This window comes from Tachyglossus aculeatus, chromosome 4 (assembly GCF_015852505.1).
Source record: "Tachyglossus aculeatus isolate mTacAcu1 chromosome 4, mTacAcu1.pri, whole genome shotgun sequence".
Classification (NCBI taxonomy): Eukaryota; Metazoa; Chordata; class Mammalia; order Monotremata; family Tachyglossidae; genus Tachyglossus; species Tachyglossus aculeatus.
Window position 1 is genome coordinate 18,080,235 of NC_052069.1, and position 27,895 is coordinate 18,108,129.

At 43.2% G+C, this 27,895-nt stretch overlaps 1 protein-coding gene and 1 non-coding gene across 2 annotated transcripts in view; both read left to right on the forward strand.

Moving 5' to 3' along the window:
• The window catches only part of C1QTNF7 (C1q and TNF related 7), a 180,419-nt gene that overhangs the window by 28,981 nt on the left and 123,543 nt on the right, over nt 1-27,895 (forward strand). The gene's annotated exons all lie outside the window — the stretch shown is intronic.
• LOC119928066 lies at nt 25,709-25,846 on the forward strand. The gene has a single exon (XR_005451022.1). It is a non-coding gene; the product is annotated as a small nucleolar RNA SNORA7 (small nucleolar RNA).

The following is a 27,895-nucleotide window of genomic DNA, read 5'->3' on the forward strand; positions in this document are numbered from 1 at the left end:
ATGTTGCAAACTTGTACTTCCCAAGCGCTTAGTACAGTGCTCTGCGCAGAGTAAGTGCTCAATAAATACGATTGAATGAATGAACGAATGAATTTATTGAGCACTTACTTTATGCAGAGCACTGTACTAAGCGCTTGGGAAGTACAAGTTGGTGACTAATAGAGACGGTCCCTAACCAACAACGAGCTCACAGTCTAGAAGGGGGAGACAGACAACAAAATAAAACATGTGGACAGGTGTCAAATCACCAGAATAAACAGAATTAAAGCTAAATGCACATCGTTAACAAAATAAATAGAATAGTAAATATGTACTAGTAAAATAGAGTAATAAATCTGTACAATCTGTTCTTCCTAGATCTCACACAGACACAAACACACACATTCTCTCTCTCTCTCTCGCTCTCTCTCTCGCTCTGCAGATGGCCCCAGATCATACAGAGCCATAAACTGCTACTGTGCAAGCCTAAAAGTAGAAGCAGCATGACCTAGTGGGTAGAGCACAGAGCCTAGGAGTCAGATGGTCATGGGTTCTAATGCCCGCTCTGCCACTTGTCTGCTGGGTGACCTTGGGCAAGTCACTTCATTTCTCTGTGCCTCAGTTCCCTCAGCTGTGAAGTGGGGATTAAGACTGTGAGCCCCATATGGGACAGGAACTGTGTACAACCTGATTAGCTAGTATCTACCCCAGTGCTTAGAATAGTGCTTGACACATAGTCAGTGCTTAACAAATACCATTATTATTATTAATAATTAATTATTAATGTTAATAATAATAATGGCGGTGTAGCTGAGTTGTGTTGGCAGGCAAACTAGCAACAGGAGATGAAGTAAGGGTGCTGCAGGCCTGGGTTGGGAATTACGTGGTCTTTTGTGGCACTTTTCTTTGGTATCCTCTACCCACCCTGAAGATCTGAGCAGTTTGACATGTTCCAACTCTTTCTGGGAATTATAGTACCAGGAAGCTGACAGCAGCTGTCGGGGATGGACACACTACCCTCTAGTTCTTCCCCGCCTTTCTCATCAACCCCAATGCAGAGTCCTGATCCATTGCCCCCCTTGTCTCCCTCTCCTTTGCTGATCCCTGCCAGGGACCATGTAAGCTCTCCAAAAAGAGTTTCGTTACACTGGCTTTTAAACAGAAAAACAAAACTCGTCTTCCAGATGGCTCATTAACGTCTAGTTTGGTAGGTGGCCATTCCAAAGCAACAGCAGAGGATATAGGACATACCTACCAGCTGGGAGGTAGGGGGAGGGGACATAACCAGATCTAATTTGTGGGAAGGCAACAAGAGAGCAAACCCATTGGGCTCACCATCGCTTGAATCAATCCATCAATCAATCACTGGTATTTATTGAGTGCTATCAGGAAAATGTGCTCCCAGATCCATCCACGTTTTCAAAGAGGACTGGACACTGCTGTTTGTCTGTCTAATTATTTGCTCAGGTCCATATTACAAGCCCTTGGGAGACATGTTCCCTGGCCACAGTGAGCTTGCTGTCTAGAGGACTGGAAGGCAATAGATAGGAAGCAATGATCACCAGACTGTAAACTCCTGAAGGGCAGGTTTCATGTTTATCACCTCTACTATAGTGAACTCCTTCAAGCGCTTAGTAGAATATTCTGCACATAGCCCTCGGTAAATACTGGAGACCAATAAGGATGGTCCCTCCCTACGAAATGACCGAGGGTTGCAACCTTCAATCGATCTATCAATCAGTGGTACTTATTGAGCACTTACTGTTTGCAGAACACTATACTAAGTGTTTGGGAGAGTACAATATAAATAGAGATGGTAGACACACTCTCTGCCCAAAAGGAACTTACATCTCTCAGAGTCCTCAGTAGCGACATTCCGGGGCCTCAAAATCCTGTGTACCATGGGAGAGGCCAGACTTGTTCTTCACTAAATGGGACAGAATTACTGAGGCAAATTCAGACCGACAACTGCCCTGTATCAGTTGTATCAACCCAAAACATGATGGCTTTAAATTAATACAGGGAATATGGACCCGAGCAAATGATTAGACAGACTTACAGCAGGGTCTTGTCCTCTTTGAAAATGTGGGTGGATCCTGGGGCACATTTTCCTAATAGTCTTCCAAGCATAGGTGGCAACTGTTCATTTTGAGTGCAGGAGAAAGAAGAGGGTGAGATTTAGGGGGAGATGGAGGAAACTTGCTGATTCCTTGGTTGGCAGAAGTCATTAAGCTGACAGTGTATCGAATCAGGGAAAAGTGTCTATGGTGTTTAAAAGGTAGAGGTGATGCTTGTGTGTGTGTGTGTGTGTGTGTGTGTGTGTGTTTTTGGCCATATCAATCGATCAATCAATCAATCATATTTATTGAGCACTTACTGTGTGCAGAGCACTGTACTAAGTGCTTGGGAAGTACAAGTTGGCAACATATAGAGACAGTCCCTACCCAACAGTGGGCTCACAGTCTAGAAGGGGGAGACAGAGAACAAAACCAAACATATTAACAAAATAAAATAGAATAGATATGTACAAGTAAAATAAATAAATAAATAGAGTAATAAATATGTACAAACATATATACATATATACAGGTGCTGTGGGGAAGGGAAGGAGATAAGACCATGGGGATGGCCATATGTATATTTACTTTTCACACCTCCCATCCCCAAAGCACTTACTTACATATCTGTAATTTTATTCATCCCTTTGCTCTTCCCCATCCCAGCCCCAAGGCATTTATGTACATATCTGTCATTTTATTTATTTGTATTGATGTCTATATCTCCCAAACTCCAAACTGTAAGCTCATTGTGGGCAGGGAATGTCACTCTCTATTGTTGAATTGTACTTTCCCAAGTGCTTAGTACAGTGCTCTGCCCACAGTACATGCTCAATAAATACGATTGAATGAACAAAAGTTGGGAAATGCCACTTGGTCCTCCTCCCTCCTTTCTTTCTCTTATTTTTCCTCTTCCTCTCCCACAGACAAGAGACTTCCTGGCCAGTTGGCCAAAGCCTCTCGCAGCTCCTCTTTGTCAATCAATCATTCGATCATATTTATTGAGTGCTTACTGTGTGCAAGCACTGTACTAAGCACTTGGGAGGGTACAGTATGAGAATGTAATAGACACATTCCCTACCCACAGTAAGCTTATAGACAAGCAGGGGAGACAGACATTAATATAAGTAAATAAAATTACAGATATGCACATAAGTGCTGTACATAAATCCATCTCAGAAGCCACTCTGGCTGGTTGTACTCTAATGATATCACTGAATAGGGAAGCCCCTAATAGAAAGACTAGTCCAGGGCCCCAACTTCTATTAATCCTCTTCTGTTCTTTAAAGCACTCAATCACCTGGCCCCCTCCTATCTAACCTCTCTGATTTCCTACTCCAGCCCAGTCCACACATCCCACTCCACCCGTGGCTTAGGATGAGCAGTGTGGCTCAGTGGATAGGGCACAGACCTGGAAGCCAGAAGGACCTGGGTTCTAATCCTGGCTCCATCTCATGTCTGCTGTGTGACCTTGGGCAAATCACTTCACTTCTCTGTTCCTCACTTACCTCATCTGTAAAAAATGGGGATTGAGGGTGTGAGCCCCATGTGGGACAGGGACTTTGTCCAACCTGATTAATTTGTATCTACCTCAGTGCTTAGAACAGTACTTGGCACATAATAAGTGCTTAACAAGTATCATAATAATAATTATTATTATTATTGCTCCAATGCCAACCTATTCACTGAACCTTGATCTCTTCTATGGCACCACTGACCCCTCACCCAAGTTCTGCCTCTGGCCTGGAACTCCCTTCTTTATAGATGATTCCTCTCCCCACCTTCAAAGTCTTATTGAAATCATATAATAATAATAAAGTTGGTATTTGTTAAGTGCTTACTATGTGCCAAGCACTGTTCTAAGCACTGGGGGAGATACAAGGTCATCAGGTTGTCCCACCGGGGGCTCACAGTCTTTATCCCCATTTTACAGACGAGGTCACTGAGGCACAGAGAAGTTAAGTGACTGGCCCAAGGTCACACAGCTGACAAGTGGCAGAGTCAGGATTAGAACCCATGACCTCTGACTCCCAAGCTCTGGCTCTTTCCACTAAGCCATGCTGCTTCTCTCTCCAAGAGGCAGCCCCCAACTAAGCCCTCATTTCCTCCTACCCCAATCCCTTGTATTTGGAATTGCACCCTTTATTCACCCCACCCTTAGCCCCACAGCACTTATGTATATATCCTTAATATATTTACGTATATTAATGTCTGTCTCCCCCTCTAGACTGTCTGCTCACTGTGGGCAGGGAATGTGTCTACCAACTCTGTTAAATTGTAGTCTTCCAAGCATTTAGCTTGGAAGCTTGATTTTTAGACTGTGAGCCCACTGTTGGGTAGGGACTGTCTCTATATGTTGCCAATTTGTACTTCCCAAGTGCTTAGTACACTGCTCTGCACACAGTAAGCGCTCAATAAATACGATTGATGATGATATAGCGTAGTGCTTTACACACAATAATCACTCAATAAATACAATTGATTGATTGATATACGGGGGTCTTTTCAGACCCTACTGGAAAATCTCAGGTCTTGTGAGATATCTGGGAGGGGTGAGACTGGGAAAGTGACTCAGAAAACTGTGAGCCGTCCACCTCCATAGAATGGACCTCTTAGCTTACATGTTATAAATTAGCACCCCTTCCAGAACTTTTGGAAATGCAATATAAAAATCAATCAATCAATCGTATTTATTGAGCGCTTACTGTGTGCAGAGCACTGTACTAAGCACTTGGGAAGTACAAGTCGGCAACACATACAGTCCTTACCCAACAGCGGGCTCACAGTCTAGGAGGGGGAGACAGAGTACAAAACCAAACATACTAACAAAATAAAATAAATAGAATAGATAGGTACAAGTAAGATAAATAAATAAATAAATAGAGTAATAAATATATACAAACATATATACATATATACAGGTGCTGTGGGGAAGGGAAGGAGGTAAGATGGGGGGATGGAGAAGGGGACGAGGGGGAGAGGGAGGAAGGCATAAAATGTCTTTATGCCCTTTATGCTCGAAAGATGAACATAACTAAACTGTTTAATTTTTATTAGAGGAATTCAAAGCATAACATCAAATGAATGAGAAGTTGTAATCAGACTTAGTCGTTGCAGCAGCAGAAGATCATTCTCCTCACTATGGTAGTGGTTTTTCAATTTTGGGATGAATTTGTCCAATTTATGTTGAACAGTAGCCTTCTTTTCATCCAAAAGAATCTTATAGCTGGCTAGCTCCTTCTAAACATCTATATACACCTTTGAACTCCACGCAGCCCTTACGCTTCAATCCTCTAATGCCAATCTACTCACTGTGCCTTGATCTCATCGATCTCACCACTGACCCCCCGCCCACATCCTACCTCTGTTTGTCTTCTTCAGTCACTTGGCCATTCGTCTACTTTTTTGAAAACCGATGCAAGATTTTTAATCCCCAAGTGTCAGTCTATAATAATAATAATAATAGTGATACTAATGGTATTTGTTAAGTGCTTACTATGTGCCAAGCACTTTTCTAAGTACTGGGGTAGATACAAGGCAATCAGGGTGTCCCACGTGGGGCTCACAGTCTTAATCCCCATTTTACAGATGAGGTAACTGAGGTACAGAGAAGTTAAGTGACTTGCCCAAAGTCACACAGCTGATAAGTGGCAGGGTCAGGAATAGAACCCATGACCTCTGACTCCCAAGCCTGGGCTCTTTCCACTAAGCAATGCTGCTTCTCTGATGGAGAAGTCTATGTTGAAGAAACAATAAACTACTTCATTTATTTTGGCATCTTCCATCTAAGGACACTTTGGATGATTGAAGTTCCATGAGGTTCTTGTTGGACAATAATTCCTCTGAAGGAGATGCAGCATACTCATTGAGATCAGCATCACTTACTCCTAGAATAATTTGCCATCCTCCCCTCCCCTCCTTCCCCTTTCTTGGATTTTCTGCTCAGGAATCTTTTCCAAACCTTGAGAATCTGACCCAAACTGTGTGCAGAGCTTCCTCACAACAAATCCACCATTGTTTTGCAAGATGAGTAAGATTACATCAGAACTTTCAGAAGTGTCTAATAATAGTAAAAATGATCATTTTGCAATTTGTCAAGTATTTACTTTGTGCCAATCACTGTTCAAAGCTCTGGGGAAGGGACAGGATAGGCCAGGTTAAAAGAAACTGCATGCCAGGCAACTCAAATGATAGGTAATATAAATTATGGTGTTTTTTAAGTGCTGCTATGTGCCAAGCACTGTACTAAGCACTGGGGTACATAGAAGATAATCAGACCGGACACATTCCCTGCCTCACATAGGGCTCACAGTCTTGGGGCGGGGGAGAATAGGTAATTCTTCCCCATTTTACAGAAGGGGAAACTGAGGCTCAAAGTGCACAGCAGTTAAGGGGTGGAGCAGGGATTAGAACTCAGATCCTCTGACTTTCAGACCCATCCTCTTTTCCCTAGGGCATGCTGCTCCTCTAGGTAGAAGGCCGACTACATAATGATGGAGGTGATGTGAGAAACTAGCTTGCAATCATAATAATTGTGGTATTTCTTAAATGCTTACTATGTGCTAAGCACTGTACTAAGCACTGGACTAGTCATAGTCCCTTTTTCACAGAGGGCTCACAGTCTAAGTAGGACGAAGAACAGCAATTGAATCCCCAATTTACAGGTGAGGTAACTGAGGCACAGAGAAGTTAAGTGGCTTCCCCAAGGTCACACAGTGTGGCTTGGAAAGAGCACGGGCTGGAGAATCAGTGGTCGAAGGTTCTAAATCCAGCTCCTCCACTAATCAGCTGTGCCTCAGTTCCCCCATCTGTAAAATGAGGATTACGACCGTGAGCCTGACATGGTACAACCTAATTACCTTGTATCTACCCTAGCACTTACAGTGCTTGGCACATAGTAAGAGCTTAACAAATACCATCATCATCATCAAGTGGCTGAGCCGGTTTTCTAATGTGGGTCCTCTGACACCCAGGCCTAGACTCTTTCCATTAGGCCACTGCTGTTTCTCCGCTCACACTGATACGTACCATGTAATAGGGGAAGTCTGTCGTGAGTTGTCATGGAAGTGTTTCCCTGGTAACAGAATTTAAACCCTTCCTTTGGGAGTTTAAGATGCAAAGTCTACAGTTACGTCTCTTCCCTATGGTGTGTAGTGGTAACACTATTCATTCAATGCTTACTCCATTCAGGGTACTGTACAAAGTAGTGGGAAAAAGTACACAAGCCAGAGTAAGTTGTGGTCCCTGGGCTACCAGGAGCTCACAATCTAAAAATAATATGAACAAAGTTGGGAAGACACAGAAAGAAGATGAAGTAATATAAATAACCAACCATACAGAGTTAAATGAGTTCCATGACTCAAGGAACCTGTAGGAGCCCTCTAAAAGGTGGAGAGGGTGTTTGCTGCCCTACTTAAATCCCAAGAAGTCTGCATATATCAATCAGTTAATGGTATTTACTGAGTGCTTTTTATGGTATTTGTTAAGCACTTACTAAGTACCACACACTGCTCTAAGCGATGGGGTAGATACCAGGTCATTGGGTTGGACACAGTCCATGTTCCACTTGGGGTTCATAGTCTTAATCCCCATTTTTTTACAGATGAGGGTACTGAGGCCCAGAGAAGTGAAGTGACTTCCCCAAGGTCACACAGCAGGCGAATGGCAGAGCTGAGACTAGAACCCAGGTCCTTCTGGCTTTCAGGCCCAAGCTCTATCCACTAGGCCATATGCTTACTGCATGCAGAGCACTATGCTATGTACATGGGAGAGTACAACACTCTGCCACTTACCAGCTGCGTGACTTTGGATGAGTCACTTAGCTTCTCTGTGCCTCAGTTACCTCATCTGTAAAATGAGGATTAAGACTGTGATCCCCATGAGGGACAACTTGATTACCTTGCATCTACCCTCACACTTGGCACTAAGTAAGAGCTTAACAAATACCATCATTATTATTAGAGCACAACACAGTTGGTAGACATAATCCTTGTCCATGATGAGTTTACTCGCTAGGGGATGATGGACAACACTACAGCTCTGAAAACCTCTGGTTTGGTCTGGAATCGGATACCGCACAGAGGTTTGACTGTTTGACGTCCTCTCTAAGGAAGTGCTGGCCTTACTGATTCTATTTTCTATTTTTCTAGCTATCATTTCATCATTGTAAAGTGTGCTGCCTTAGGTAGCATAGACATGACCCAGTGACACAGTTGTTCAGAAAATAACAAAAAATGTTTAGCGTTCTCTTGGGAACTCTGAGACTTCAACCCTGGAAATTCTTTTGGAAATGAGCTTTGGTGCTATATATTGTGAGTGTTTCGAAAGCTGTTCTGATGAAGTAATCATCGTTAAACAAAGTGTTTATGTTACACTCACAAGAGGCTTAGTGTTAAATGCCCTAAGTCTGCATAGTCTTTGATGTGGAAATGGCATGGTGACAATTGTCCAGTCTGCACAGGGGAAGGCATATTTTTGGAAAAGTTTCTTTAGAATGGAAAAATCGGGTTTGGGCCTGAATCCGTATGGGGAAAAGCAAATCCTAAATGCCAATCTAATGTCAGAAGGGAGTCTTTCGTGCAGACAAAGACAACATTTTTGAAGAGGCAAATTTTCCAATATTAGGAAACTTGACATTACCTCATTATCGAAATTGAACCCCTCCTCCCCTATTTTGTTGAAATCCTAGGAGACTCTGGGTCCACCCCAAGAACCCAGGCAGATAAGGAGAGTCTGTGATGGTGCACCCCATATTGGAGAGCAAACTGCTAAGACAGATGACTCTGTTCCTCTCCCTAAGTGAAAAGAAAGTTGTGGAGATAGTTCGGGATTCTGCTGCCAACTCTAAACATGTCGGACATGTTTGATTATTTTGTATCTGTTCCAGTGCTTAGAACATTCATTCATTCAATTCATTCAATCGTATTTATTGAGCACTTATCATGTGCAGAGCACTGTACTAAGAGCTTGGGAAGTACAAGTTTGCAACATATAGAGATGGTCCCTACCCAACAGCGGGCTCACAGTCTAGAAGGGGGAGTCAGACAACAAAACAAAACATATAAACCAAATAAAATAAATATGTACAAGTAAAATAAATAGAGTAATAAATATGTACAAACATATATACATATATACAGGTGCTGTGGGGAGGGGAAGGAGGTAAGGCAGGGGGATGGGGAGGGGGAGGAAGGGGAGAGGAAGGAGGGGGCTTAGTCTGGGAAGAACACTGCTTGACACATAATAATAATAATATAATAATAAGTGTGATATTTAAGAACTTACTATGTGCCAGACACTGCGCTAAGCATAGGGATAGATACAAGGTATATGGACACAGTACTTGTCCCACATAGGGCTCACAGTCTTAATCACCATTTTCCAGAAGAGGTAACTGAAGTCCAGAGAAGTAAAAGGACTTGCCCAAAGTCACACTGCAGACATGTGATGGAGTCAGAATTAGAACCCAGGTCCTTCTGATTCCCGGGTCCGTGCTCTATCCACTAAGGCACATAAGCGCTTAACAAATGTCATAATGATAATAATAATAAAATTGAAAATCCTTTGCAATCTAATAGATGAGGGAGAATCAGCACCATGAACTGAAGTAATAATAATAATAATAATGATGGCATTTGTTAAGCGCTTACTATGTGCAGAGCACTGTTCTAAGCACTGGTGGGGATACAAGGTGATCAAGTTGTCCCACGTGGGGCTCACAATCTTAATCCCCATTTTACAGGTGAGGTAACTGAGGCTCAGAGAAGTTAAGTGACTTGCCCAAGGTCACACAGCAGACATGTGGCGGAGTCGGGATTCGAACCCATGACCTCTGACTCCAAAGCCCATGCTGTTTCCACTGAGCCATGCTGCTTCTCACCCTGTAATCAGTCAGATAGGCTTTCTGGTCAACCTGGAGCCATGACCCAGTGAGCAATCTTTCAGGAAAGAATTCTCAGGGATCTCACCCAAAATGATTCTAGCCACTTCTTGCTCACTTGCAACAGAGATCATTCTTTCCTAACCCCCCGCCCCCAGCCCCCTTGAAACAAGACTGTGATATGGTCACGCGATGAATCTCTTCCATTCTCCCTGTTAAAAAACATGTGGGTTCTGAAACTTTTGTTTTGTTTTTTTTTTCCTTCCCTCAAGCTCAAGTTTGATTTCTCCACTGAGACTCAGCTAGTGAGGTTTGGGAAATATTGCAGTGTTACACACACATTTCCAAAGGAGACTGAAGACAGATTTCCCTTTCCAACTGCCAGGGTTAGAGTCCAGAAAATAGAGTCCGCAGTTGGCAACATGGCAGATGGTAAAAGGAGAGACTTTAGGGAAAGAAAGGAGGGTTGGATTCCCAGGGATCTGGCATAGGGGATAAAATACCAGGTTGGGACCTCACCAGAAGGATTCTTTTCTGAAGAACATCACAGTTTAATGGAAAGACCATGGGCCTTAGAGTCAGAGGACCTAAGTTCTAATTCCGGCTCTGCCGCTTCCTGCTCTGTGACCTTGGACAAGTCGTTTAATTTTTCTGTGCCTCAGTTTCCTCATTTGTAAATTGGAGGTTCAATACCCGCTCCCCGTCCTACCTAGACTGGAAGCTCCATATGGGACAGGAACCATGTTCCACTTTCAGCTACCCCGCTGCTTTCAAAAGTGATTGATATATAATAAGGATTTTTATAAATACCACTTAAAAATATAGTTTGTTAGTTTTTATGCTGGTCATTTTACAGGGACAATCATAGTTGTGGTAAATATTTCACATTCATTGTTCTATGAATTTAAGGTACTAAATGGGTACTGGTAGAGAAGCAGTGTGGCCTAGTGCCAAGAGCACGGGCTTGGGAGGCAGAAGACGTGGGTTCTAATCCTGGCTCTGCATTTGCCTGCTGTGTGACCTTGGGCAAGTCACTTCACTTCTCTGTGCCTCAGTTACCTCAACTATAAAATGGGGATTAAGACAGTAAGCCTCACATGGGACAACCTGATTAACTTGTATCTGCCCCAGAGCTTAATACTGTGCCTGGCACAAAGTAAGTGCTTAACAAATATTGTTATTATTAATTATTATTATTATTATTATGATCTATAGACTGTAAGCTCACTAAGGGCAGGGAATGTTTCTACCACCTCTATTATATTATACTCTCCCAAGTGCTTAGTACTGTGCTCTGCACATGGGAACTACTTAATGAATATGATTGAATGACAGATTGATCACATTGAGATTTATCACTATATCAGCAAATCATTTGCATTACGGAGGGAAATATTGGAAACAGTGAAGTTTCCTTGGCAGTGGACTTTAAATTCCTACAATTAAATTTCCTGTGTGAAGCTAATGAATTGTGAGTTATAGTAACTGAGGTTAGAGCCCCAGGAGGAGGTTTAGGGCTTGAAATGGCAGGTAGCTTCATGCAAAGTCATGGAAAATCCTGATTAATTAGTCAACTGTGCTACAGGGGTTCTGGAACCATCTGGGTTATGTTCCTTGAAAATGGGGCTATGTCATGACTAATTGAATTGCGGGGTGGTTTCCCATGACTTATTTACCATAGTTAAATTCTGTCCTTTACATGTCAGCCCTGACATGATCCCCCTCATCCTCCAGGGATGGGGCGGGATTGTGAATCTCACAACATCACACCGTTTCCTTGTTCAATAAATGCCAGTGTTTGAATGAGAGATGCATGCATGGCTGACAATGACAGCATACACAACTAGTTTTTGGGTTTTCTTAAAGATTCTAGAACAGGAGAGGACATGGAAGGGGCAAGTTCGGGGTCTGAGACAGAAAACAGCTGCGATCAGGAAGGACGTTGCTTCTGTGATTGAGAAGCAGCATGGCTTAGAGGAAAGAATGTGGGCCTTGGAGTCAGAGGACCTGGGTTCTAATCCTGACTCTGCCATCTGTTTGCTGTGTGACCTTGGGCAAGTCATTTCACTTTTGGTACCTTAGTTTCCTCAACTGTAAAATGGGGATTAAATCCTATTCCCTCCTACTTAGACTATGAGGCAGGAACTGTATCTACCCCAGATCTCAGAATAGGGCTTGACACATAAGGGCTTAACAAGCATTATGATGGTAATATTACTACTACTATTACTAATAATATAATATTGGAGGCATAGTTTACTTACTCTGGGGAACATCAGCAAAAGATATAGCATGTATTATCAGATTGCACATGTCATGTTATGTTCAAAACCTGCGGTACACTGGGATAATCAAAATGCTATTGAGTGGCTACTCAAAACCACAATTGGAAACCAGTGTTGACAAAGGAAACTTGAAAACATGTTCATTCTAAAAAGCAGAGAAATGGGAGATGGTGAGCATGCCATATGTAGAAAAAACTGCTCATCCATCTAAGAAATGTATTCTTTTCATTCATTTAAAGAATAAAAATGCTATAAAGGGAAAACACCGAGTGAGAGATTTTCTGACCTGGTAGCGGTGTTAAGGAATTACTCTATGACATGGATGGATTGGAGACTGGGATGGCCAGTCCATAAAATAGGAATCAAGAGAGAATAATGTTGTGTGTGGGTGTTTTGGCCACAGTCTTTTATTGAGAATCACCTTGTGATCCTTACAACCGCAGGTCAAAAGATCATTGAATCAAAGGAGGCCATAACCTGCAGGAGGAGACCCCTGGTGCCCATTGTAACTTTCTCTGTAGCACTCTGGCCCCTTTTCCTCCCACAACTAGATTTTCTTCACTGCTCTTCTGTACTAAAAATAGACCCAACTGTGTTGACAATGAGAGTTTTTAATGTGGACTAGAGGTATGTGTTGCCCTCAAGGGAGTAGCAGCAGGGCATAGTGAGAAGCAGCATGGCATAGTGGATACAGCATGAGCCTGAGAGTCTGAAGGTCATGGCTTCTAATCCTGGCTCCTCCACTTGTGTGCTGTGTGACCTTGGGCAAGTCTCTTCACTTCTCTACACCTCAGTTACTTCCTCTGTAAAATGGGGATTGAAACTGTGAGCCCCACATGGGACAGGGACTGTGTCCAACTCAATTTGTTTGCATCTACCCCAGCGCTTAGTACAATGCTTGGCACATAATAAGTGCTTAAAAAATACAATCATTATTATTATTAAGGGAGGGAGGTAAAGACAAAGAAAGGGTGAATTTTGCCTGGTTCACGGAGCTGGATTTTGATTGATAGAATGATTCAATCATATTTATTTTGGGCCATCTCAAGGAAGGGGAAAACTGTCCACCCACTCCCATTCCAAATGGCTTGGATTCATTGTGCTGAATGTATGCAACGTATACATGGTGTTATGCCATCATGTGGAAGTTCATTTGAACCTCCAAACTTAAAACATTTCTCTGAAGGGAACCCTGACCTATTTCCCCCTTGCTCCAGAGTCATTGAATTCCCCTCACAGATCCTCAGTAGAAAAAGCCAAAGGGGGTGCTGTTGAATTTTGAACAGCTGCTATGCCTCAGTCACCATCTTCCAATAGTCCACCCAAAGGCAATCACACCACTCTTTCACCATCTGAAGCGGGCCCTGCCTATGGGATCTATTAGAAACCATCATTAACCTAGACCTCCCTGAAGTTTTACTGACCATTTATCTAATTTCTTTAAACCACTGAACGGGCCAGAGACTCTCAAAATAGGGAAAGGAGGCCAATGTCTATCTCAGCTGAGCCCATTGTGACATGTCTCTTTTACTTTAACGGTATTTGTTAAGCACTTACTAGGTGCCAGGCACTGTACTAAGCACTGGGATAGATACAGGTTAATCAGGTTGGACACAGTCCTTCTCCTGCGTGGGGCCCATGGTCTTAATCCCCATTTTAGAGATGAGGGAACTGAGGCACAGAGAAGTGAAGTGACTTGGCAAAGTCACACAGTAGATGAGTGGCAGAGAGGGTTATTAGAACCTGGATCCTTTTTAATCCCAGGCCTGTGCTCTATCCACTATGCAACGATGCTTCTCCAGCCTAGAACTTGCACTGGTAATGTTTGGGAAGTGAATGCACATAAAAAGGAGAAAATGAGTGTAAGCTTCTTGAGGCCAGGGATCAATCAATCAATCAATCATATTTATTGAGCGCTTACTGTGTGCAGAGCACTGTACTAAGCGCATGGGAAGTACAAGCTGGCAACATATAGAGACAGTCCCTATGCAACAGTGGGCTCACAGTCTAGAAGAGGGAGATCATGTCTACTAGCTCTATTGTACCATACCAACTGCTCAGTACAGTGCTCTACACACAGTAGACACTCAAAAATTCAATTGATAGGCAGGACAAATTGGTCTCCAAGGCACAGTAATCTATATTCTGCCGTCTGCAGCTACAGCAGTGTTGGGGGAGGGTGGGGCTGAGGCTGAGGCCTTCCACAATGTTTTCGAAGGATTAAAAGTTATTTCTCCCACAGATTTTCCCTGGGGAGGCAGTTCTGAAGTGAAAATCTTCCAGAAGCAACTCAAAATCCTTCTCCTCCCCTCAAATGTGGAAACTCAATGGCACCTTTCCCTGCCTCCTCCCTCCTCTCATTTCCTCCCCTTTGCCCCCAATCACACCCCACAGCCTCGCCCTCCATTTCTCCTCACCTCAGGGAATAACAGAAACCAGGTCACCACAAGCAGCACTGCTGAGGATTCAGTGTTGGTTTCCAAATGAAAATAAATGTAAAAGACCCAAATGACTTTTAAGCCCCCAACCTGACATTTTGAACCCTTAGACGCTGTCATTCGCTCAGTTGGTGGTGGGTCATTTTAAAATCTGTATTCACTGGAACGCAACTAGGAGGAACATTCTTTCCCCACCCCCTCTATCTCCTCCGAAGTCGTAGTAACTTTTACTGAGCTTTCTGAGAAAACCGGTGCTTGAAAGAACATCTTTCAGGCAAAGATCCACCTCCCAGCTGCCAGACATATGGACAGCTAGTGGACTGTTTACAGGCCAGCTTAAGAGGAGGAAGCTGTAATACTGTTTCTACCCTTCTCTATTTCAATTCTGGAAATGATCAGAACACATATTTTGCAAATAATACTTTTATAGCAAAATAATTTTACTGTCAACTTGCAACAGACTCTATACAAGCCCCATTTCCTCCAGCCCCCCAAGTCTACAGACTACAGTCCAGACAGGACAATAATCATATGATTAAGCAGCCCACGTTACAGAGAATCAACTAATCTGACCTGCCTTCTTATCCAGACCAGGCGCTTATTTCTTAGATTGTCGTTGTAGCGGAATTCTCATGGCCCCAATCACATCATTGTGCAAGAGATAAATTGGGAGTGGTGTTTTCCATTATAACCTCTGATTTTCCAGTTTCAAGCTGTTTCAAAGTGTGCTGGGGTACAGTTCTGCAAATACAGTGTCAGCCAGAATGGGATGGGTTTTCTTAGCAAGATGAGATAGTTCAGCATTCAGGGGCACCTTTGAAAATGAAATGGATGGCTTCTTTCATATCTTTTTTGTGCAACAGCAAAGCCAAAATATCCTCCATAGTAAAAAAAAAAAAAGGAATTATTACAGAGAATTTGGTCCATAATGAAGCCAAATGTTTTGCAATAGCTGAGTTCAAATCTAAAAACACTTTTGGTTGAGAGGGAAGTCCTTGGTGAATTTTTGCTTTCATGTTGTCTTTATTTTTTTTTTGCTTACAATAATGTTATTTTATAGCCCTCTTCACAGTCTGAATTTACAATCATTACTGCCTGCCAACTGTTACTGTGTGATATGTGGCAACCAGGAAACCCTCACGACCAAATTAGTTACACCTCAGGAGATGATATTACAAGGTCAATGCAATATCTGTGCAAAACTTTAAAGATGATTACAGAAAGAGAAAAAGGACAAGATGTGGAAGAACAACCACAGCCTAATTCAGTAGACTAAGAGGAACCAATGATAGCTCTGTAAGTAAAAGCAGCTTCTCAACAACCTGAGGGGAACATTTGCCCATGAAAAGGCAAAGTCATACAGGCTTTGTCCCTATGACAAATATTTCCAGCCATACATTATTGTGAGGACCCTGAAGAAGCATGGAGAAGCAGCGTGGCCTAGTGGATAGAGCATGGGCCCAGGAGTCAGAAGGTCATGGGTTCTAATCCTGGCTCTGCCACTTGTCTGCTGTGTGACCTTGAGCAAGTCATTTCACTTCTCTGGGCTTCAGTTCCCTCATCTATAAAATAGGGGTGAAGACTGTGAGCCCTATGTGGGACAGTGACTGCATTCAACCCAATTATCTCGTATCTACTCCAGTGCTTAGAACAGTGCCTGGCACACAGCTCTTTACAAAAACATAATTATTATTATTATTATTAACAGAAGGCCCTGTTTAATTCCTTTAACAAGCCAAATGTTTTGGGACTCACCTATTTTCCAAGAACATTTTTCAATGTATGCCTGGCAAAAACAACATCCAGGCAACCTGCATGATGGAGTGGTAATGCTGTCTGGGAGAGAAGATTTTATTTCTGATAGCCTTCTAAGTCTACCATCCTCTAGACTGTAAGCTCTTTGTGTGTTAGGAATAGGCTTACCAGCTCCATTAGACTTTCCCAAGACCATAGTAGTGCTCTGCACACAATCAGCACTCATTAAATACCACTGATTGATCACATTATGTTATTTGTTCAGCACTTATCATGTGCCAGGTACTATACTAAGACCTGGGTTATATAATAATAATAATAATAATGGCATTTATTAAGCACTTACTATGTGCAAAGCACTGTTCTAAGCGCTGGGGAGATTACAAGGTGATCAGATTGTCCCGTGGGAGGCTCACAGTCTTAATCCCCATTTTACAGATGAGGTAACTGAGGCCCAGAGAAGTTAAGTGACTTGCCCAAAGTCACACAGCTGACAATTGGTGGAGCCGGGACTTGAACCCATGACCTCTGACTCCAAAGCCCGGGCTCTTTCCACTGAGCCGTGCTGCTTCTCTGATTAGATACAAGCTAATCAGGTTGCACCCAATCCTTGTCCCACGTGGGGCTCCCAGGATGAATCCCCACTTTACAGATGAGGTAACTGAGGCCCAGAGAAATGAAGTAGCTTCCCCAAGGTGACACAACAGACAAGTGACAGAGCTGGGATTAGAACCCACGTCCTTCTGATTCCCTGGTCTGTGCTCTACCCACTAGGCCATAATGCTTCTCACGTGCCAATCTTTTTTCCAGAGGCCTGCCCTCACTAAATCTACAGATTTTCCAGTGTAAGTCATGATTGTTTCATCTGCATGGCCTAATGTAAAGTGCACAGAGTTGGAAGCCAGTGGACATGTGTTCTAATACCAGCTCCGCTACTTGCCTTTTGTGTTACCTTGGTCAAGTCATCTAACTTTATGTTTCAGTTCCCTCACTGTTAAATGAGGAATCAGTATCTTTTCTCCTCCCACTTCAACTATGAGCCCTGTATGGGACACCTGATCACCTGTATCTACACCATTCAGAGCTTAAAAAAATCACGATTATTAGTACTATTTTAACTGTCTTTTTACCATGCATTGGTTCTATGTTTTTCTAGTTTCCTTATTAGATTGAAAAGTTCTAGAGGACTGAAAATATGTACTCTTTAACATAACAAGAGCATTTCTGACAGACTTCTTAATTTCAGAGGAAAATCTTTTTTTGCCCCCCTCCATCATAATTAACTTAATGATGTAATTAAGTTAAATGATGTAATTACAGTGCTCTGCACATAGTAAGCGCTCAATAAATACGATTGATGATGATGTAATTATCCCATTCCCCATTCTCCTATAACCATTGTCAAACAACCCAGACTAGTATTTGGATTACCTTTTTAAAAAACCAATCATATTTATTGAGCACTTACTGTGTGCAGAGCACTGTACTAAGCATTTGGGAGAGTAAAATATAACAGACATTCCCTTTCCACAATGAGCTTACAGTCTAAAGGGGGAGGCAGACATTAATATTAATAAATAAATTATGGATATGTATATATGCTGTGGGAAGGGGGAGGAGGAAAGGGAATAAGGGTGACACAGAAGGGAGTGGAAGAAAGAAAAAGAAGGCTCTTGGAGGTTTTGTCTTGTATTACGCTGTCTAGTCATCTCTGGCAACAGCAGCTCATGGACACATCTCTCTCAGAATGCCCCACCTCTATCTACAATTGTTCTGGTAGTGTATCCAAAGAGTTTTCTTGGTAAAAATACAGAAGTAGTTTACCATTGCCTCCTTCTGCACAGTAAACGAGTCTCTGCCCTCAACTCTCTCCCATATGGCTACTGCCCAGCACAGGTGAGTTTTGACTTGTAGCAGATGGCCTTCCACTCACTAGCCACTGGCCAAGCTAGGAATGGAATGGGTAAGCCTCTGCTTGACTCTCCTTCCTGTAGCTGATTCAGGTAGAGTACTGGAAATTCTCCAGGCGTGAACAGTGAGGAAATCAGTGAGGTAAGATAGGAGGAAATCAGTGAAATAAGGTAGGAGGAGTTGAGCATACAAAGTGCTTTAAAGCCTAAGGTAAGGAGCTTCTGTTTGATGTAGAGGTGGATGGGCAACTGCTGGAGGGTTCTGAGGTGGGGGGAGATGTGGACCGAAGGTTTTTTTAGAAAAAAGATCCTGGCAGCAAAATGAAGTATGGAGTGGACTGGGGAGAGAAAGGAGGCAGGGAGATTAGTGAGGAGGCTGATGTGGTTAAGGAGGGATAAGAAAAGTCCTTTGTTCAGCATAGTAGCAGTTTGGATGGAGAAGAGAGCACAGATGTTAGCTGTGTTACGAAGGTTGAACAGACAGGATTTAGTGAAAGAATGAATATGTTGGGTGAATGAGAGAGATGAGATGAGAATAATTCCAAAGTTATAGGTTTGGGAGACAGGAAGCCTAGTGGTACTGTCAACTCCGCAGCACTTATGTATATAGCTTTAAATTATATATTATAAATTATTTGTATTAATGCCTGTCTCCCCCTCCATACTACAAGTTTACTGTGGGCAGGGAACATGCCTGCCAACTTGGTGAAGCAACGTGGCATAAAATCTATTTATTCTGATGACTTGACACCTGTCCACATGTTTAGTTTTGTTGTCTGTCTCTCCCTTCTAGACTGTGAGCCCGTTGTTGGGTAGGGACCGTCTCTATTTGTTGCCAACTTGTACTTCCCAAGCGCTTAGTACAGTGCTCTGCACACAGTAAGTGCTCTAAAAATAAATAAATAAATAAATAAATAAAAATAATGGATAGAGCATAGGCCTGGGAGTAAGAAGGTCATGAGCTCTAACTGCCGCTTGTCTGCTGTGTGACCTTAGGCAAGTCACTTAACTTCTCTCAGCCTCAGTTACCTCATTTATAAAATGGAGATTGAGACTGTGAGTTCCATGTGGGACAGGGACCCAATCTGCTTGTCTCCACTCCAGTGCTTAGTACAGTGTCTGGCACACATTAAGTGTTTAACAAATGCCACAATTATTATTATTATTAGTCTTCCAAGTGTTTATTTTAGTGCTCTGCATATAGTAAGCACCACTGATCATGATGATGAATGATACAGTGATGGGAAAGACAAAGGGAGGACAGGGTTTGGGTGGGAAGATGAGGAGTTCTGTTTTGTCCAAAACATGCAACACCCAAGCAAGTTAAGTGCTCCATCATCATCATCATCATCAATCATATTTATTGAGCGCTTACTGTGTGCCATATCAATCAGTGGTATTTATTGAGCATTTACCATGTGCAGATTACTGTTGATAGATCTTGGGAGAGCACCATTCAAGAGAAATTAGCAGACACAATCCCTGCCATTGTGCTGGCAACTTTCAGGAATTAGTGGGCCAGGGTCCCCAATATTGTTACAGGGTGGAGGGATGACTATGGCTACTTTCTCACTCTACCAATATTTTTATTTCATCCTTGTTCTTAGATCTTGTCTCTCTCTGCTGAGGACTCACTTATTAGAACTCACATCTGCCAGGATTTTCTGTTAGAAATCCATCTAGAGTTTCTTTTGCAATTATTCAGTTGAGCTGAGTAGACCGAATCTAGGCTCTGTGCTTCAAGAGGTGCATTAAGAGGTTCAGAGAAGAGCTACAACAATGAATAGAGGCTTAGTAAATGAGACCTTTGAGGATGGGTTAATGGAATTGGTGTTATGTGGTTCAAGAGGCAGGATAAGGCTAAATGGTCTTCAAGTACAGGTGACAGAGGCAAGTGGCAATGGGATTTAATAGCCACCTGAGGAATTTCAGTTTGGGGGAAGAAATTCTGATCATGAAAGTTTCATAAACAGAGGAAAAACTTCTCCTCGGAGCAGACCCCCAAAATAAGAAGGCTGCCATGGCCATGACAGGGATTTGTACTCCATGGTCCCCTGAGGAATGTTCCAAACTATAATTCAGAGAAAAGTTCCCTCTTCAGTGGATTTTTCCTCATCTGAATTGATTCTGCATTGATTACACCTATCAGATGCTCTTTAAAATGAATAGAAGTGACCTTCATGTTAATAATGATTGTGGTAGTTGTTAAGCACTTACTATATGTCAAGCTCTGAATATGTTAAGCACTGGTGTAGAAACAAGATAATCAGGTCCCACATAGGGTTCACAATCTAAGTAGGAGGGAGGACAGGGTTCAAGCTCCCATTTTACTGATGAGGGGACTGAGACCCAGAGGAGTAAAGTGACTTGCCCAAGGCTACACAATGGGCAAGTGTCAGAGCTGGGATTAGAACCTAGATCCTCTGATCATCTTTCCAGTAGGATACTCTGCAGGAAATGATAGGATATGAAGCTAGAATATTTACTCCGGAGACCACATAACCTCATAAGGGAACTAGATTTCTCCCTCAGCAGCACCGGTGAAATGGATAGAACGTAAGTGTATTGAGTTAACACAAAATTCTCAGGGAGCCACAAAGACCAGGCCAAATTTATACTCAAGTATGTCTTTGAACAGGTGTCCTGAATACAAATTCAGAGAATGCCATTCCTCATGGTATACTGGTAATAAAGCTATGTGCCCAGAATGCTTCTAAAGCTGACACAGCTGTGTTATGGCTACACTGGGTTTGAGTCCTGGGAACAAACTAAACAGGCTGTCTGCACAGAGGGTAGGGTGGATACTAATTCTTCTCTTTGTGAGGTAAAAATAAGATCCCTTGATGAGCAGTGGAAACAGTGTTGGTGAGTGAGTTGGCTTTGAGCCCCAAGAAGCCCTCAACATGACTTTTTTCTCTTTAGGTATAACTATAGGACAGAGTAGAATTTTGCTTTCCACTGTGCTTTTCACACTCACTCTGTATAAACACTTCCCAAGAGATTTGGTCTGTGCAGGCAAATATTTCAGAGATGTCACATCTTTTCTTGGTTGTTCGTTCCTGTGAAGGTTTAATAGTAATAACACTTATGGTATTTGTTAAGCGCTTACTATGTGCCAGACACTGTTCTAGGCACCGGGTAGATTCATTCATTCAATCATATTGAGCACTTACTGTGTGCAGAGCACTGTACTAAGTGCTTGGGAAGTACAAGTTGGCAACATATCCTATCCAACAGTGGGCTCACAGTCTAGAAGGGGGAGACAGAGAACAAAACAAAACATATTAACAAAATAAAATAAGTAGAATAAATATGTACAAGTAAAATAAATAAATAAATAGGGTAATAAATATGTACAAACATATATACATATGAAGCTAGATACAGGTGCTGTGGGGAGGGGAAGGAGGTAAGGCGGGGGGGATGGAGAGGGGGAGGTGGGGGAGAGGAAGGAGGGGGCTCAGTCTGGGAAGGCCTCTCTTGTGTAGATACAAGTTAATCAGGTTGGACACAGTCCCTGTCCCATATGGGGCTCACACTCTTAATCCCCATTTTTAAAAATGAGGTAACCGGGGCCCGGAGAAGTCACACAGGTCACACAGCGGACAGGTTTTGTTCTCTGTCTCCCCCTTTTAGACTGTGAGCCCACTGTTGGGTAGGAATGTCTCTATATGTTGCCAACTTGTACTTCCCAAGCGCTTAGTACAGTGCTCTGCACACAGTAAGCGCTCAATAAATACGATTGATGATGATGATGTGGTAGAGTCAGGATTGGAATCTAGGTCTTTATGATTCCCAGACTAAGCCTCTAAGCCCTGCTTCTGGAGTGGTCAGTTTCCTCCCTGGGGGACCAGGGATGGAATTTGCCAATACTCAGAAACGTGTGATGGCATGTGTGTTATGCTGAGCAGGTAGCATGATGTAATGATATCATATGGAACATTTGCAGAGGTCTGCCCAAACCTCGAGCATTTTTTTAAAAGTATTTGTTAAGTGCTTTCTGTGTGCCAGGTTCTATTCTAAGTGCTTTCTGTGTGCCAGGTTCTGTTCTAAGTGCTAGGGTAGATACACTGGGGCAGCAGCGTGGCATAGTGGAAAGAGCACGGTTTGGGAGTCAGAGGTTGTGGCTCTGCCACTTTCATTCATTCATTCAATCAATCCTATTTATTGAGCGCTTACTGTGTGAAGAGCACTGTACTAAGCACTTGGGAAGTACAAGTTGGCAACATATAGAGACAGTCCCTACCCAACAACGGGCTCACAGTCTAGCTGCCACTTATCAGCTGTGTGACATTGGGCGTCGCTTAACTTCTCTGTGACTCAGTTACTTCATCTGGAAAATGGGGATTAGGACTGTGAGCCCCCGCGGGAAAACCTCATTACCTTGTATCTACCCCAGTGCTTAGAACAGTGCTTAGCACATAGTAAGCACCTAACAAATACCATCATTATTATTATTATACAAGCTAATCAAGTTGAACACAAGTCCATGTCTCCCGTGTATCTCATAGTCTTTATCCCCATTTTCCAGATGAGTTACCTGAGACACAGAGAAGTAAAGTGACCTGCCCAAGGTCAGACAGCAGACAAGGGGAAGATCCGGGATTAGAACCCAGGTCCTTCTGACTCCCAGGCCCATTCTGTAGCCACTAGGCCATTCTGCTTTAGTGATTTAGTTTTTGCTGAGCCAGCTGAAATAAGACTGGGGAAGCAGTGTGGCTCTTTTGCAGGCTCCTCCTCCCCCTCCCATCCCCTTACTGTGGGGGTTCCCCAAGGTTCAGTTCTTGGTCCCCTTCTGTTTTCTATCCACACTCACTCCCTTGGTGACCTCATTCGCTCCCACGGCTTCAACTATCATCTCTACGCTGATGACACCCAGATCTACATCTCTGCCCCTGCTCTCTCCCCCTCCCTCCAGGCTCGCATCTCCCTCTGCCTTCAGGACATCTCCATCTGGATGTCTGCCCGCCACCTAAAACTCAACATGTCCAAGACTGAACTCCTTGTCTTCCCTCCCAAACCCTGCCCTCTCCCTCACTTTCCCATCACTGTTGACGGCACTACCATCTTTCCCGTCTCACAAGCCTGCAACGTTGGTGTCATCCTCAACTCCGCTCTCTCGTTCACCCCTCACATCCAAGCCATCACCCAAAACCTGCCGGTCTCAGCTCCACAACATTGCCAAGATCCGCCCTTTCCTCTCCATCCATACCGCTACCCTGCTCATTCAAGCTCTCATCCTATCCCGTCTGGACTACTGCATCAGCCTTCTCTCTGATCTCCCATCCTCTTGTCTCTCCCCACTTCAATCCATACTTCATGCTGCTGCCCGGATTGTCTTTGTCCAGAAACGCTCTGGGCATGTTACTCCCCTCCTCAAAAATCTCCAGTGGCTACCAATCAATCTGTGCATCAGGCAGAAACTCCTCACCCTCAGCTTCAAGGCTCTTCATCATCTCGCCCCCTCCTACCTCACCTCCCTTCTCTCCTTCTCCAGCCCAGCCCGCACCCTCCGCTCCTCTGCCGCTAATCTCCTCACCGTGCCTCATTCTCGCCTGTCCCGCCGTCGACCCCCGGCCCATGTCCTCCCCCTGGCCTGGAATGCCCGCCCTCCACACATCCATCCTCCAAGCTAGCTCTCTTCCTCCCTTCAAGGCCCTGCTGAGAGCTCACCTCCTCCAGGAGGCCTTCCCAGACGGAGCCCCCTCTTTCCTCTCCCCTTCGTCCCCCTCTCCATCCCCCTGTCTTACCTCCTTCCCTTCCCCACAGCACTTATATATATGTATATATGTTTGTACATATTTATTACTCTATTTATTTTACTTGTACATATCTATTCTATTTAGTTTATTTTGTTAATATGTTTGGTTTTGTTCTCTGTCTCCCCCTTCTAGACTGTGAGCCCACTATTGGGTAGGCACTCTCTCTATATTTTGCCAACTTGCCCTTCCCAAGCACTTAGTACAGTGCTCTGCACACAGTAAGCGCTCAATAAATATGATTGATTGATAGAAAGAGCCCGGGCTTTGGAGTCAGAGGTCATTGGTTCAAATCCCAGCTCTGCCACTTGTCAGCTGTGTGACTTTGGGCAAGTCACTTAACTTCTCTGTGCCTCAGGTACCTCATCTGTAAAATGGGGATTAAGACTGTGAACCCCACGTGGGACAACCTGATCACCTTGTAAACTCCCCAGTGCTTAGAACAGTGCTTTGCACATAGCAAGTGCTTAATAAATGCCATAATTATTATTAAATGTCATGTGAATTATAGCAAGTTATTGTTGTCACATTTGTTAAGCTCTCTAGACTCTAAGTTCCTTGTGGGCAGGGAACATGACTGTTGCAATGTACTCTGCCAAGCACTTAGTGCAATGCTTGGAACACAGGAAGTACTCAAGCATTTACTATATGTCAAGCACTAAGTGCTTCTGCAGAGACAAGTTAATCAGGTCAGACACAGTCCCTGCCCACATGGGGTTCACAGTCTAAGTAGGAGAGACAAGCATTTAATAACCATCTTAATAATAATGATAATAATGTTGGCATTCATTCATTCAATCATATTTATTGAGCGCTTACTGTGTGCAGAGCACTGTACTAAGTGCTTGGGAAGTACAAGTTGGCAACATGTAGAGACGGTCCCTACCCAACAGTGGGCTCACAGTCTAGAAGGGGGAGATAGACAACAAAACAAAACATGTGGACAGGTGTCAAGTCATCAGAATAAATAGAAGTAAAGCTAGATGCACAGCATTAACAAAATGAATAGAATAGTAAATATGTACAAGTAAAATAAATAGAATAATAAATCTGTACAAACATATATACAGGTGTTGTGGGGAGGGGGAGGAGGTAGGGCAGGGGGGATGGGGAAGAAGAGGGAAAAAAAGGGGGCTCAGTCTGGGAAAGCTTCCTGGAGGAGGTGAGCTCTCAGTAGGGGGAAGGCCTCCTGGAGGAGGTGAGCTCTCAGTAGGAGAGCTTAAGCACTTACTATGTGCCGAGCACTGTTCTAAGCACTGGGGTAGATGCAATGTCATCAGGTTGTGCCACGTGGGGCTCACAGTCTTATTTCCCATTTTACAGATGAGCTAACTGAGGCCCAGAGAGGTTAAGTGACTTGCCCAAAGTCACACAGCTGACAAGTGGCAGAGCTGGGATTAGAACCCATGACTTCTGACTCCCAAGCCCTGCTCTTTCCACTAAGCCACGCTGCTTCTCTTACAGAGAAGGAAACTGAGGCACAGGGAAACACAGTGGCTTGTCCAAGATGACACAGCAGGCAACTGGCAGAGCCAGGATTAAAACTCAATTCCTGTCACTCCCAAGTCCAGGCTTTTCCCAATTGGCCATGATGCTTCCCAAATAACAATAATAATAGTATTTATTAAGCATTTACCTTGTGCCAGCACCTCTCAGGGTGACACCTGGAGAGTTTTCAGTACTCTACCAATTTCTACTGAGGGAGGAAGAGACAAGCAGAGGCCTACCCATTCCATTCCTAGCTTGGGCAATGGCTAGCGAGTGGAAGGCCATCTGCTACTGGTCAAATCAATCAATCAATCATATTTATTGAGCGCTTACTGTGTGCAGAGCACTGTACTAAGCGCTTGGGAAGTACAAGTTGGCAACATATAGAGACAGTCCCTACCCAACAGTGGGCTCACAGTCTAAAAACTCACCTGTGCTGGGCGGCAGCAGCAGCATGGGAGAGAGTCAAGGGCGGAGACTCTGGTTTACTGCATGGAAGGAGGAAATGGTAAATGGCTTCTGTATTTTTACCAAGAAAACTCTATGGACACGCTACCAGAATGATTGCAGATGGAGGCGGGGCATTCCAGGAGAGATGTATCCCCTGGCGTCTCTATGGGTCGGACACGACTCAAAAGTATAAAACAGCATATGACGTGTGCCAGGCATTGTTCTAAGCACTGGGGTATATACAAGATAATTGGGTTGGACACGATCCCTGTCCCACGTAGGGCTCAAAGTCTTCATCCCCATTTTATAGATGAGGGAACTGAGGCAAAGAAAAGTTAAGTGACTTACTCAAGGTCACAGGGCAGACAAGTGGAGGAGGCGGGAGTAGAACCCAGGTCCTTCTGACCCCTAGACCTATGCTCTATCCAATAGGTTACTCTCCTCCTTGCCATAAGGCTAGATTTGAGGTTTCTACCAGCGACAACTCCTCTGATGTAAAGTCTAGAGCTTAGATGTGGTTGCTTTTTCAATTTGGGCATTACCAAAATATTTGCCTTTGGGACATGACTTGGAGAGTAGAGGGTTTAAGAAACAGAAAGAAATGTGGAGATGAACACTTCAGGGGTTTTTGTGTTTCATCTAATATTAGACGCTGAAACTCCATTAAGAATTGTGAGCTTTTTTCCCAAGTTGCACTCTGCCTGTTATTGTTAAGTAAGCACAGTGTAAACCAAGGAGGCATCTCAACTGCAAACTATGCTTTGAAGCAATGCCCGATTTTTAATGTTTTCAATAAAAATTTAAAAATGAAGTTAGGAAGAAGGCCGTTACTAGGCTTCAAAGGAAAAGGTCTACTAGGCTAAATTGCAAGATCTTGCATTATTGAATTTAGAATATTGTGACTCGTTCCCATGCACAGTGAAGCGCTTAGTTTTTAAGGATTAAGGACCTTTTTTGTGACTGTAGTAGACAGAGTTTCCATCAGTTTTCATGACATTTTTAATTGGGTTCTTTTTGTAAGTAGACAAAACCTCACAGAATCACATAGAACTGAGAGCAAAAAAAGCCAACATTCTTATCCCTAACATAAAAGCATTGGTTTAAATAATTTTCCATTCCAGCCTCTAATAGTAAGGTGAACTGAGATCAAACTGTTTGTTAAAGAAAATGAGAAGAAAGCTTCTGAGCAGCTAAAAGGGCCACCAGTATAATCAAGTTATGTGACTCCTGCTGTGTCCTCTTGCTTGAGGTCTGAAAGAAAATGAACTGCACGCAAAGGAAATCAGACAGCCTAAAAGAAATTCAACATGCCTTGCTTTGCTTAACCCTTTGTAGAAAGATATATTTGCATAGGAATATATTTTAAAAAAGGGAATTGAGAACCATCCCTAACTTGAACAGGAATTTTAATTGTCCTGTAATGGAACACACTTCAGAATGTGTGTACTTCTAAAAAAATAACAATTAACATGCCTATTTCTATAAAATCAATACCTTGAATTTGTATAGCACTCTTTATTTTCAAAAATGCACTTATATTTCTACATTCAAGTTTGATACTTTTCATTCGTATTTGCATTTCCTGGCTGAGCCCTAAGATCATCGCATAATATCATGAGGAAAGATATTGAATGTGGCCTCTTTAAAGGAAACTGTAGAATTAAAGTCTAGAGAGCAGCATAGGGAAAGAAGGAAAAGGATCCCGCAAGTGTGTTGGTCAAAAACCATCGATCTGAATAAGAGGAAGGAAAAGAAGTAAAGAAGTTGAGAAGCCGCTAGTGGAAAATGCCCTGGTCTGGGAATCAGAGGACCTGGGTTCTTTCATTTATTCAATTCATTCGATCATATTTATTGAACGCTCACTGTGTGCAGAGCACTGTACTAAGCACTTGGGA